Source organism: Callorhinus ursinus, unplaced genomic scaffold (genome assembly GCF_003265705.2).
Source record: "Callorhinus ursinus isolate GAN/ISIS: 27379988/994484 unplaced genomic scaffold, GSC_fseal_2.0 scaffold7, whole genome shotgun sequence".
In the NCBI taxonomy this organism is placed as follows: Eukaryota; Metazoa; Chordata; class Mammalia; order Carnivora; family Otariidae; genus Callorhinus; species Callorhinus ursinus.
This window is the reverse complement of record NW_027397069.1, coordinates 47,535,702-47,548,509: the sequence shown is the minus strand read 5'-3', so window position 1 is coordinate 47,548,509 and position 12,808 is coordinate 47,535,702. Positions and strand designations below refer to the sequence as shown.

Here is a 12,808-nt window from a genome sequence, read left to right as displayed (position 1 = left end):
CAGAGGAGCATTTTGGGTCATCCAGACTGTGCATTCTCTGGGTCTCCTGGCGTCTCTTCCTATGTTCCCCCTGCCCCTGCTTTGCCTGCCATTTTTCAGTTTTAGACTGTGGTTGTCTCAGAAGCAGTTAATACTTCTCTTGCCCCTTAAAATGTGGATTAAGATGCTTCGGTATTTCCCAAACAAAGATCTGCTATTTGGAGAATTTGCTTAAAAAAAAAAAAATCCATAGGCAAATTGTGTGAATAAAGTAACATGGAACGATTGGATTTTTTTCCAGTAAAGATACTCACTTTACTTTTTTCCAGTAAAGACACTCACTTTACCAGTGCTTATTACCCTGGGCATGGAGGGCAACTTCTGGGTGATTTCCAGGGCAAGGCAAAAGGTGAAAAAGAGCCAAAGTGGTTCACAGGAGATAAGGGTGATGAGAGGCAGTGCTCATGCTAAGACTGAAGAACGAGTGCTTTAGTCGGTCATTCATTTCTTAAGTTCTTGATGCACTCCAGACATTAGGGCTAGAAAAATAAAATGCAGCCCCTGCCCTCAAAGAAGGAACTCAAAGACAAATAGGCAGATGACTTCTTAGATTCTATAGAGAAGTATGTGCACAATGCTATGGAATGAACGAAGAAGGGCTTTGTGGAGAATGTAATGCTTGAGTTCACACTTGAAGGATGCTGAGGACTTTCCAGATGGTTGAGGAGTCAGGGCATTCCAGACATAGGACACAAGATGTACAAGTGCAGGTTGTTCAGTGGGACTGCAAAGAGCCTGTGTGTGGTAGGGGATGGTAGCATAGGAGAAGGCTATCAAAATCCCAGAGACCTTGGGGTGCCTGGGTGACTCAGTCAGATGAGCATGCGGCTCTTGATTTCGGCTCAGGTCATGATCTCAGGGTCTTGAGATCCAGCCCCATACCGGGCTCCACACTCAACGGGGTGTCTGCTTGAGATTCTCCCTCTCTCTTCTCTCTCTCTCTCAAATAAATAATAAGTCTTTTTTTTTTTTAAATCACAGAGACCAGATCACAATCTGGCCCTGGTTTCCATGATTACATGCAGACAACATTGAGCGTTACCCTGTGTACAAATAGGCCATTAGATTGTTGGCAGTACCAGAGAGGAATGTGAGAACACATTTTTAACTGAAGGAATGAGAATCCTCATCTGGTATTAGCTCATGTCTTGATTGGTGTTCATTGGGCACCAGGCTTTAGTTACTTTTATAAACAGCACCACATTTAATCCTCACATCAGCCCTTTAAGATAAATGATACTATGTTCACCAGATCAGCCAAAGGAAGAAAAGGTAGATGCACTACTGTGACTTCTTCAAGTAGGACACCCGTTAAGCCTGGGTTAGAGTTAGGGTTACCATTAAGGAGTGACTTCTGCTAAAGCCCACAGTGATGAGACCAGTATCAGAAACAGTGTCCAGTTTTGCTTTCCACCCTCAAAGAGAGATGTGAAAGAAAACTGTGAAGAACTCAAAGAAAAGAAGCAAACACGATGGAAAACAAAAAATTGGCACCTGTATAAAAACCATAAAGGGATCAGAGTTAATAACTTTCTAGATATCTTCAAATAGAGTAACTAATTATTTCAAGGACATTTTCTCTTCTTCCCTGGAAATCTTAAAAAGAGAAACTAGGCTTAAATAATAACAAGAAAGAGTTTTAAGGTATAAGAAAGGGAATAAAAATGATGTAATCCTTGGAGGAGAACCTAAAACGGATATAGAGCTACCATCTCTCCAAATATACAAGCATTTTAATAATAGCAAGCATTTACTGAGCAATTGCCATGTGCCAGACATTCTACTAGATGCCTTACATTATCAGCACCATTTTCATGATCTCTTCCATCATCATCATTGTCATCAGCATCGTTTAGTGACTAACAGCACCAACTCTGGAGCCAGACAGCCGGGTTCTGTAAAATGCAATGACAGATAATAGGGCAGTTATGCAGATTGCCTCAGATGATACATGCAAACCGTTTAAACAATGCCTAACACGTAGCATTCTCTGCGGAAGAATTTTTTTCATCATTACTTCCCTAGTTTTTGCTAATATTCATCAGCCTGGACTGCAAGCCAGACACCCAGTCACATACTTTACATTCATTCATTGTGCTGGTGAATCCCTTATGATAAGCAGTAAGAACTATTTTCTACATTTGATAGATAAGGAAGCCGAGGCATGTAACCCATCCTCACAGTCTTCTGAAATGTAGCTATTTTGTTCACGCTTTGTACTGAGGGAACTGAAGAGTAGAAAGATGATGTGACTTGGCCTGGGTCATGTGGCTAGTGAAGCGGGTATCTGAGCCTGAAACTCGGGTCCCTGTTATATATTAGGCGTCTGTTATCAGCTGCCACCTGTACAATTCTGTAAGAAGAATCATTCTCACATATATTCATAAAGCATTTTGCATCATTATCCAGATGCCAACATAGCATTTTCAAGTGTTTCCCTTAAATCCACAGAAGTGTTATTCTCAGGTGGGCCTTCTAGTCCTCCACGAAGACAGATAGTGCTAGTTAAAAACAGCTACTGGCCAAGGATAGACAGGGCCTCCGGTGGAATATGAGTCTTTAGATTGTAACCAAAACAAGAAGGCTTTGTTTGGTCCCCCTTTCGCCACCGTCTGCCAGTCCTGTGTGGCTCTGATTGACTAATAGCTCCCAGCTGTGTTGAGGTTGCTGTGTAATCCCAGTAACCATGGGTGTTTCCTTGGTGAACAGCAGAACGTCTGGCCAGGAACTAGCAAATCATCATTTGAGATGACTTCTCAAAGTACAGCTTCAAACCCACGCACTGATTCCAGGCGGCAGGGCTGAGATGTGAAGAAAGGGAATGTTGTTGTCACTTCTGTTAATATCTGCTTCAACACATGCTTCTGTTGCAACTCCCAGCCTTCCCAGTTAAGATAACCATCACCGGTGACCTCCCTTTGCTTCTTGACTGGATTCTATATGGGATATCATAGGGTCCTGGTTATTGGACCTTTTATGAATCAATAGCAAAAATTTTCTTATTAGAATAGAGTCTGTCATAACTTCAATTATACTTGGTTCAGAATCTGCATGATTCCTGCATTCCCTGACAAAAGAAAATATCCGTTCCTCAAAAAGCCACTGATTGTAATCATATCTTCTCTCCAGCATTTTGCTGATCTACAATCAATAATTTCATTCTCAGGCTAAACTAAATTAGCCTTTCTCTGATTGCTTTGGCTAGCATGATATCTCCCTGAACCAATAATTATGTTCTTTTTTTTTTTCCCCTTGAGTAATTCAAAATGAGCTTAGGTTGAGATAAACAGTGGTTTTGAACATTGATGTGTGACGTGCTTAGGCGCTGAGAGCACAGAGAGGCACGGAATACTACCCCCATCCTCAAGAAGGCTGTAGCTTTAAGGAGTGGGAGAGACGGGCGCCCAAACAGATCATTTCAGCTGCGTATGGTAGGTGTCTACGTAGACAGATGCATAGAATGCAGTGGAAGCCAGAGGAAAGGGATTCTAGCATAGATTTTTCAGGAAAGGATATACATGAGCTGCCTCTTGAAGGATACACGAGTATTCACCAGTTAAAGGACAGTGAAACCAATGCCCCAGCAGAGAACATGGCATAGACAAAGGCATGACACTGTGCGGTCTCAGGTGTGAGCTGAGGGCAGATCTCAAGTGTGAGCAGGATTCCATTCAGCGTAAAATGCACACAAGGACTTGGGGCTAGGAGGCAGGTAGGTGTCAGGCAAGGAATTTAGACTTTATTCTGAGCACCCATTGTATTCATATGTAAAGAACAGAAAGCATTTCCCCATTCCTTTTATTTAATTTATAATAACTGTATTTCATCCAGTAGACATTTGTTGAGTATCTCTTTTGCCTAAAATTTCCTTCCTTCAAAGACTAACTTAGGAAAGAAGATACATGTGTAGTTGTAGTAGAAGACACAATATAGTAAGTGCCACAGTTGTATTTTAAATCAAGTACCGTGTTATGTAGACAAATGTGTGAGCAATTTCTAGGCTGTGCAGCTAGGGAAAACTCAGAGGAAGTGCCATTTAAGCTGGACCATGAAGGATGAGCATGGTTTCAATTGGTAACTCTTCTAAGGATGGGGATGGAAGGACCGTCTTGACCAGAGCTTCTGAAACCTGTGGAGAGAAGCCACGTTTTTTTCATTGACCCCGAGCTAATGCTTTTATAGAATAAAATAGAAATGAATTACTGAAAGAAAGATATAAAAATGAACATACAAGATACAAACCCGTATTATTTAATATTAGACTCAGCAAACAAAAAGCACTTTGTCATATTGCCATACCAGTTTTTAAATGCTTACTGTTCACTTCTGTAACTTATTTCATCATGGACCAGTAGCAAGTGTTTACTCACCAAAGGCAGTTTGCATAGCTCTAGTCTAGACAGAAGGAACCTATGAGCAGAGGAAGAAGCCTTGAATACAAGGCTCTTTGGAGAACAACAAACAGTCCAGAAGGACTAGAGTTCAGAGTTTGGGGATGAAGCTGGGGGCAGTGGGTAGTAGGAGAAAAAAAGAGGGGAAGGTGAACCCCCAAGGGCCTTGAACACCATGCTAACTGTATTCCATAATCAGTGAGGAGTGTGAACGTGACTGAGAAAGGGAGTCGTATAGTTGTATTTTCTTTAGGAGGCTTCATAACCATGGAGAGAGAAAGTATCAGATAAGAGAGAGGTAGGGAAACCCGGAAATCAAATCATTAAAATTACTTTTGGTATCCAGGTAAGAAGTGATAAGAACCCGAGCCAGGGTGATGGAAGTGAAAATGTAAAGGATGAGACAGTTTGGAGGTAGGACAGGAAGACAGTGACTGACTGAATGTGAAGTGAGGGGAATGGTGAGGGTTTCAAGCCCTAGAGAATCGCAATAGGGAAGCCAGGAGGAGGAGAGGCTTGTGGAGAAAGCAGATGTTTGGTTTGGATGTTACCATGTTTTATCACTCCTGGGACACCTACATAAAAATGTCAAGCATGATATTTGAAGATTTTAAGATGTGGCTCTGGAGTTCAGGGGCAAAGTTAGGACTGGATAGGTTGCATGTCTGTAGACACACCTGTGTCTGCGTTCCTAAGGTCATCTGTGTAAAGCAACTGCCCAAGCCAAGAGAAAAGGTGTGTTGACTAAGGTGAGAGTACAGAGCAAAGGGAAAGGAAAGGTGGAAACAGCCACGTCAAGGAACGTCTGCATTTTGGGGAGAACAGTAAAATGCCAGTTACTCTTTTTTTTTTATTTATTTATTTTATTATGTTAATCACCATACATTACATCATTAGTTTTTGATGTAGTGTTCCATGATTCATTGTTTGCGTATAACACCCAGTGCTCCATGCAGTACGTGCCCTCCTTAATACCCATCACCAGGCTAACCCCTCCCCCCGCCCCTCCCCTCTAGAGCCCTCAGTTTGTTTCTCAGAGTCCATAGTCTCTCATGGTTCATCTCCCCCTCCGATTTCCCCCCTTTCATTTTTCCCTTCCTGCTATCTTCTTTTTTTTTTTTAACATATAATATATTATTTGTTTCAGAGGTACAGGTCTGTGATTCAACAGTCTTGCACAATTCACAGCACTCACCATAGCACATACCCTACCCAATGTCTATCACCCAGCCACCCCATCCCTCCCACCCCCCACCACTCAGCAACCCTCAGTTTGTTTCCTGAGATTAAGAATTCCTCATATCAGTGAGGTCATATGACACATGTCTTTCTCTGATTGACTTATTTCGCTCAGCATAGTGCCCTCCAGTTCCATCCACGTCGTTGCAAATGGCAAGATTTCATTCCTTTTGATGGCTGTATAATATTCCATTGTGTATATATACCACTTCTTCTTTATCCATTCATCTGTTGATGGACATCTTGGCTCTTTCCACAGTTTGGCTATTGTGGACATTGCTGCTATAAACATCGGGGTGTACATACCCCTTCAGATCCCTACCTTTGTATCTTTGGGGTAATACCCAGTAGTGCAATTGCTGGGTTATATGGTAGCTCTATTTTCAACTTTTTGAGGAACCTCCGTGCTGTTTTCCAGAGTGGCTGCACCAGCTTGCTTTCCCACCAACAGTGTAGGAGGGTTCCCCTTTCTCCACATCCCCACCAACATCTGTCGTTTCCTGACTTGTTAATTTTAGTCATTCTGACTAGTTAACTCTTTTTAGCACCTGAATGGCTCATCACTCAGCACATGGCCTTAGTGGCCATGAGGGACAACTTCAGCCAAGTGCAGCCTAGAAATACAGTCCTGACTTCCAAGCTGCTTGAGCACGGGCCTCTAACTTGGTCTTCACTGGATGACCGTGAACATGTTAAAATAACAAAATGCTGTTAACGGTGAAAAACCATATGACAGGAGAAATTAGGGAAGAGTGCTAGTGACATGCAAGAAGCTTTGAAGAATTTGTGCTAAGTGGGGTGTGATGAGACCCTATGAATGACAGTACTAGTGACAACTCAAAAACCTCCCTAGGAAATAGCATTACTAGCTAGGAAGTGCACGAAACCCAGTAGAATCAGATTGGCCTCCCTCGCATGGAGAGGTGGGGAATGGAAGCCAGAGCCCTCAAGCTGGTGAGTAGCAGATCACTTGACCTCCACGTTGTCACTGCCAAACAGCAGAAGTTGAAAGCAACACCAGGAACAGTGGGGGTGGGGAGGCCTAGATTTTAGGCTGTGGATACAACAACCAGAAAGCTGGAGAAGGAATAACACCGGGAAAGGGGCCAGACCAGCCTTAACTTATACTTGGCCTGAAGATGAGATCAAACAAATGCTAAGTGGCCCCCTTGCAATGGCTTTTCCAAACAAAGTAAGAAATGATGTGGAGATGAAGTTCTCACACTGGGACTGTCCACAGTTCCAACTCCTTCCCTACTGAGTTCCTGAGCTAAGTAGTGTAGATTTAATTCAGCTAAGAGCATCTGTTTAAAATCTTCAAGGAGAACTCTAATAATAACAAAGTGGCGAGTCAGTGCAAGCAAGGAGAGTCTGTTCACAATCTGTTCCTAAACAGTTTTGTATAGCTGTCTCATCATTCAAGAGTAGGGATACCCAAGAACGAAATAACACGGGATCTAAGAGATGATTCTGCAGTGAGGTAGAGTAACATGCATCCAAGATGTAGAGGAAGATGATGCTGCCGGGCTAGAGTATTTTCTTCCTAAAGTACCAGAGTTCTAGAAAACATCTGCTTTGTGTTCGCACAATTCAAAGAAACTTGAAGTATGTGAAATAAGACATGGATTTAAAAAAAGTCTGGCTAAGAAGCAAGCAGGAATAATAAGGGAGTTGAATGCAATAAGGAAAGATTATTTAAAAAAACTAAAAATGCGGGGTGCCTGGGTGGCTCAGTCATTAAGTGTCTGTCTTCAGCTCAGGTCGTGATCCCAGGGTCCTGGGATTGAGCCCCACATTGGGCTCCCTGCTCAGCGGGAAGCCTGCTTCTCCCTCTCTCACTCCCCCTGCTTGTGTTCCCTCTCTCGCTGTGTCTCTCTCTGTCAAACAAATAAAATCTTTAAAAAAATAAAAAATAAATTAAAAAAAACTAAAAATGCAGTGCCAAAACTGAAATCTACATTAAAAGTAGAAGGAACAGACTCAATCCAGTCTTAAGTCTAAGTACTAACATAAGTGGAAACTTGAATTGTTATTCCAGACTGTAGAGGAAATAAGGAGATAAAAACCAAAAGAAAGCTGATCAATAAAAACAGAGCGGAGAGCTAACACACTGAGCCACGAGCCCTCCTGTTAAGTAGAACCTCGGCACATGGTGAGCATTCAGTAAATACATGCTGAATGAGCCAGTGAGATTCCCAAAGAGAACCTAAAAGAACACATAAACAATAATCAGAGTAAGAACAACAACAACAACAAAAAAAAAACTGTACTGAGCTGAAGACAGTTGTAAGTCTATGGATGAAAAACACTTCACAGAGGACCAGGCAAAAGTAATCAAAAGAGATGAGCACCTCACCACAACCTCACGGAACGCTAACATTTCCAAAACAAAGAAAATATCCTAAAAGCATCCCAGCAGACAAAAAACAAGCTATTGTTAGATAAAAATTAATCTCACATTAGTTGGCTCTGAAACATTGAATGCCAAAAGATAGTGACAGAACATCTGAGGAATTTGGGGGGGGGGGGAGTTGTGAGCCAAGAATCCTCTACTCACCAAAGTACAAGGTGACAGAAAGACCCTTTCAGATATTCGGAGCCTTAAAATATATGTCACTTAAGTACTCTTTTTGAAAATAATTGTGAAGGAAATATACACACATGTGCACACACATACATATATAAAATAAGCACATAGGTTTAAATACTCCAGCCAATGAAGAAGGGAATTAGAATTCTTTAAGAACGGGAAATTCATGGTATAAAAGGACTCCCAATAAGAATCAGAATCAGTTAAACCCAGACTCAGCTCTAAATAATTGTGGTCAATATGTTTCAAAGAAAACTCAAATATCAAGAATAAGGCTATGAAAAAAGTGAACTTAGTAATACCAAGCGGGGCCTGAATTCTCATAGTATCTCACAAATTAAGCAAAAATCAAGAAGTCAATAGGAGGGCTAGGAGGAAGCAGAAAGTGTGATAATTCATATTACGTGCAAGAGAGACAAATACTATATTTCATTCCTGAAAATAACTAGAGAAAGAGAAGTTCAGTCAGGCCTTTTAAAAATTTAATCATGCCGGTATTTTTTAATGCATTTGCTGCAAATTACTATGTGTTTTCATAAAGACTCTTGTGCTTCCTATGTGGAGAGGGGCCCACGGGGGAAAGGGGAGAAGCAGGGAGGCCAGGCAGGAGACCATGGCAGTGGCCTAGGTGAGAGAGAAAGTGCTTGTGCTGGGGACAGGGTGCAAATGGGAAGAGACGGTGGGTACGAGGAAGTTGAGGGGATTTTCCGGGCACTAGACATGAGCTGTGGGAGAAGGAGGAGGTGAAGATGCCTGTAGGCCTGTGGCCTGACCAGCCCAAAGAATGGGGCTGCCTGGCTGCTTTTACTGAGATGAGGATGATTTGGGGGCAAGCAGGACCGGGTGGATCTAGGGCTCCGTTCGAACTGGTCAGTTTGCGGTACCTGCTGTATGTCCACACTGCTACGTGTGGTTCCCGGCTCCTTGGACGTAAAAAATACTGAATTCTTGAAGAACAGGCATAAAATTGCTTTTATTCATAAAAATGAATTATAAAATGACAGTACGTTGTGACACAAAGTCGTAGTTTAGTTTCACATCAGCAAGCAGGAGAACAAACTCTTCTAACGAGAGCGGTCTTTGTTAAGTTCATGAATCAGTATTTAACCTTGCGGTGAGATGTCACTTCAAGAAACAGGGAATCCCTTAAAATAGGAAGGTCTGTATCTTCTCTTCCCTAGGCAGCCCCGTTTCAGCATTTAGAGCAGCTAGCAAACCTAACAGTGTCTAGAAAAATATTTTTTGCTATGTCAAAATACTGAGAACCATTAAGAAAGTGTTATATTGTTTCCACTGATTTATAATTTGTTATTTTCTAAATACTGTGCAAAAGTTTACCTTAATCCAGCATCCTATTTTTTTAAAGGTGCAGATAATTTAACAGCATAAGAAGTATACGTTGATCAAACATGGAGAAATGTTACAAATAACAGGAGCTAATGTTAATGAAAGAATCACTGCTCCCAGGTATCCTCAGACATCCGTTTACATTTATTCATTCACGCAAGAAATATTTAGTGATGATCATCTATATGCTTTATTCTGTAGAATGTATGTGCTTTCTACAAAAATTGCTACTTAAATCTTTCTAATCTCCTCATTAAATAAATACTGAAGGAATAATAGAAAATCAGCTTACTTGTAGAGTTTACAGGTAAAGGAAGTCCGAATTAACCACAACCCAGATAAGCAAAGACTTAAGATTAATCAGAATACTTTCAATGCGGAAAACACAAGATCAAGTGTCACAAACCACAAGATAATTGGTTTTTGTCAAGTGTCTTCCTCCTAATGTCCTCACTGCTGCAGATGAGTGTGGATGTACTTTCTGGTTAACCAGTTATTTCCCAGAAAATAAATTAACCAGAATACGTCATCCTCTGAGCATTTCGATTAGTCTAGGTGTTCTTTACATGAACATAATAAAACCGTATTTCTTTTCTAGAAAGTCTGTAACATAGATTTTTACTAGTGAAACCTAGCTTTATATATAATAAATTCTCATTAGTATGAACTTATTGTATAATCCAAAACAGATGGACATATTTATAAGAATACTTTACTTCATGCAATAGGAATATACTATAAAGCTCATTTTTGGACCTTTGTTATACATAAAAGCATATCTTTAAATGCAGTAGGAACTTACTAGTTAAGGAGGTATCTCAGTGAGTCCCATAAAATACACAGTCCATAATAATAAATATTTCTGTTCCAGCCCACAGTAAATTTTTAAAGTGCTCCCCCACTTCAGCCCCTTGCCTCCAAGAGTGTCCATTCGGACAGGCCTCTTCTTGTTTTGAGTTTCCAAAAATTGGTGGGCTGGCTAGATGGCAGACAATAAATTATCTGGCCATATTTATCTGCAAGTTCTCGACTTGAAAACTAATGAATAGTGCTTCTATTATAAAAATGTCTTTGTGCCCAGTAGCTCTGGATCAAAGGCTAGGACATACTTCCACTTCTCAAAAACAAAACCTACTGGCTCATGTTCCCAAAAATATCAATGACCAGCAGAACCAAAATTCATTTTTCCACAGATAAAAATAAAAAGGAAGGGTATATGCTATACACCCACCAGAATGGCTAACCATTTTTTTTTTAAGCCATCAATATCAAGTGTTGGTGAGGATATGAGCAGATGAAACCTTTATACTGCTCATGGGAGTATAAGTTGGAAAAAACACTTTGGAAAGCTGTTTAGCAGTATCTCCAAAAGCTGAACGTATCCAGGGTTCCTGCCCAACAGAAGTACCCACACATCTGCTCCAAGAGACATGCTCAGGACCGCTGCTGGCGCCATTATTACTGATAGCCCCAGAGCAGAAACAGCACCATTGCAGAGTAGATAAATTGCGACCGAATCATAGGATTAGCTATCACAACAGCAGCGAGCAAGAATAAAGAGCTGCCACACTCAGCAGCATAGGTAACCTGACAGGAGTCATGTGCAGCCAGAGAAGCCAGACACAAAAGAGCACATACTGTGGCTCTCCATTTTTACGAGGTCCAAAGCCACACAAACCTAAGCCATGCTGGTGGAAGTCAGGATAGGAAGTTACCTTTGGCAGAGGGGGGCGAATTCCAGACGGAGCCCTGGGGGTGCTGTGGAGGTACAGGTGGTTACATGGGGTGTTCACTTTTAAAGTTCATTGAGCTCTGCACTTAAGACGTTATGCACTTTACTTACAAGTATACTGTCGGGCGCCTGGGTGGCTCAGTTGGTTAAGCGACTGCCTTCGGCTCAGGTCATGATCCTGCAGTCCCGGGGATCGAGTCCTGCATCGGGCCCCCTGCTCGGCAGGGAGTCTGCTTCTCCCTCTGACCCTTCCCCCTCTCATGTGCTCTCTCTCTTATTCTCTCTCTCTCAAATAAATAAATAAAATCTTTAAAAAAAAGTATACTGTACTTCAATTGTAAAAGTTGACCCCCCAAAAAGGAAGAAAGGGATAGCCGATTTATTGGAAAAAGCAGGTTCCTTCCCTCACTCTCACCCCGAATTTTACTAAGTTGTTTTCTTCTATCACACATAATGGAAATAGTCTTCAACCTAGAGAGCACCTTAAGGGATGATAATCATATCTAGGAAAAGAAACAACATTGGCATAAGAAAATCAAGACCTAAAATCCTGAGCTTCTTCCATGATGGTGAATCCAGAGACAGCAGACAAATATACTCTTTTTGTTGTTGTTGTTAAGATTTTATTTATTTATTTGACAGAGACACAGCGAGAGAGGGAACACAAGCAGGGGGAGTGGGAGAGGGAGAAGCAGGCTTCCCGCGGAGCAAGGAGCCCGATGTGGGACTCGATCCCAGGACCCTGGGATCACGACCTGAGCCGAAGGCAGATGCTTAATGACTGAGCCACCCAGGAGCCCTGACAAATATACTATTCTAAGGGAAAAGTAAGCATTTTATAATTCTGCAGCCTTCCAAACGTGGGCAATAATAGGCCCCCTAAAAAGGACCCCCTTTTATCATTTTTAGTAATTATTAGCAGAATTCCACAGTGCTGTTAGACCAGTTGTTAACAAACCTATTGAATCAAAAACTGCATTTTATCAAGATCCCTAAGTTATTTGTATGCACATTAAAGTTTGAGAAGCCTTACACTCCATAACTTGCAAGCTAGTCTCAAAGATATATTTCATAAAAATATAAAAGGATATTTTTAAATCCTTTTGAGAAAAAAGAACTTATTTTTGTTTCAGATTATAAAAGTCATGAGTTCGTTATATGAAAACTGGAGGGGCACCTGGGTGGCTCAGTCGGTTAAGCATCCAACTCTTGATTTCAGCTCAAGTCATGATCGTCTCAGGGTCATGGGATTGAGCCCCATGTTGGGATCCACACTCAGCATAAGAGTCTGCTTGAGGTTCTCTCTCTCTCGCTCCCTCCCCCATCCCCAGCTTGTGCACATGCATGTGCTCTCACTCTCATGGAAGGGAGGGAGGGAGGGAGGGAGGGAGGGAGGGAGGGAGGGAGGAAGGAAGGAAGGAAGGAAGGAAGGAAGGAAGGAAGGAAGGAAGGAAGGAAGGAAGGAAGGAA

The 12,808-nt window shown here is 41.7% G+C and overlaps 1 protein-coding gene and 1 long non-coding RNA gene across 7 annotated transcripts in view; one reads left to right on the top strand and one right to left on the bottom strand.

The window, feature by feature from the left end:
• The window catches only part of VWA8 (von Willebrand factor A domain containing 8), a 336,853-nt gene that overhangs the window by 300,760 nt on the left and 23,285 nt on the right, over window positions 1–12,808 (top strand). Inside the window, exon 41 of one of the 5 annotated variants that reach the window (XR_012378779.1) lies at window positions 9,626–9,726. The exons of the other annotated variants lie outside the window; for them this stretch is intronic. The gene's annotated coding sequence lies outside the window, so the exon portion shown is untranslated. The remainder of the gene's footprint in view (window positions 1–9,625; window positions 9,727–12,808) is intronic. 5 annotated transcript variants of the gene reach the window in all.
• The window catches only part of LOC141373111 (uncharacterized), a 37,348-nt gene continuing 26,021 nt past the window's right edge, over window positions 1,482–12,808 (bottom strand). For both annotated transcript variants that reach the window (XR_012378786.1, XR_012378787.1), the window contains exons 2-3: window positions 4,005–4,168; window positions 1,482–1,934 (exon numbers count right to left, since the gene is read on the bottom strand). This is a non-coding gene — a long non-coding RNA (uncharacterized lncRNA). The remainder of the gene's footprint in view (window positions 1,935–4,004; window positions 4,169–12,808) is intronic.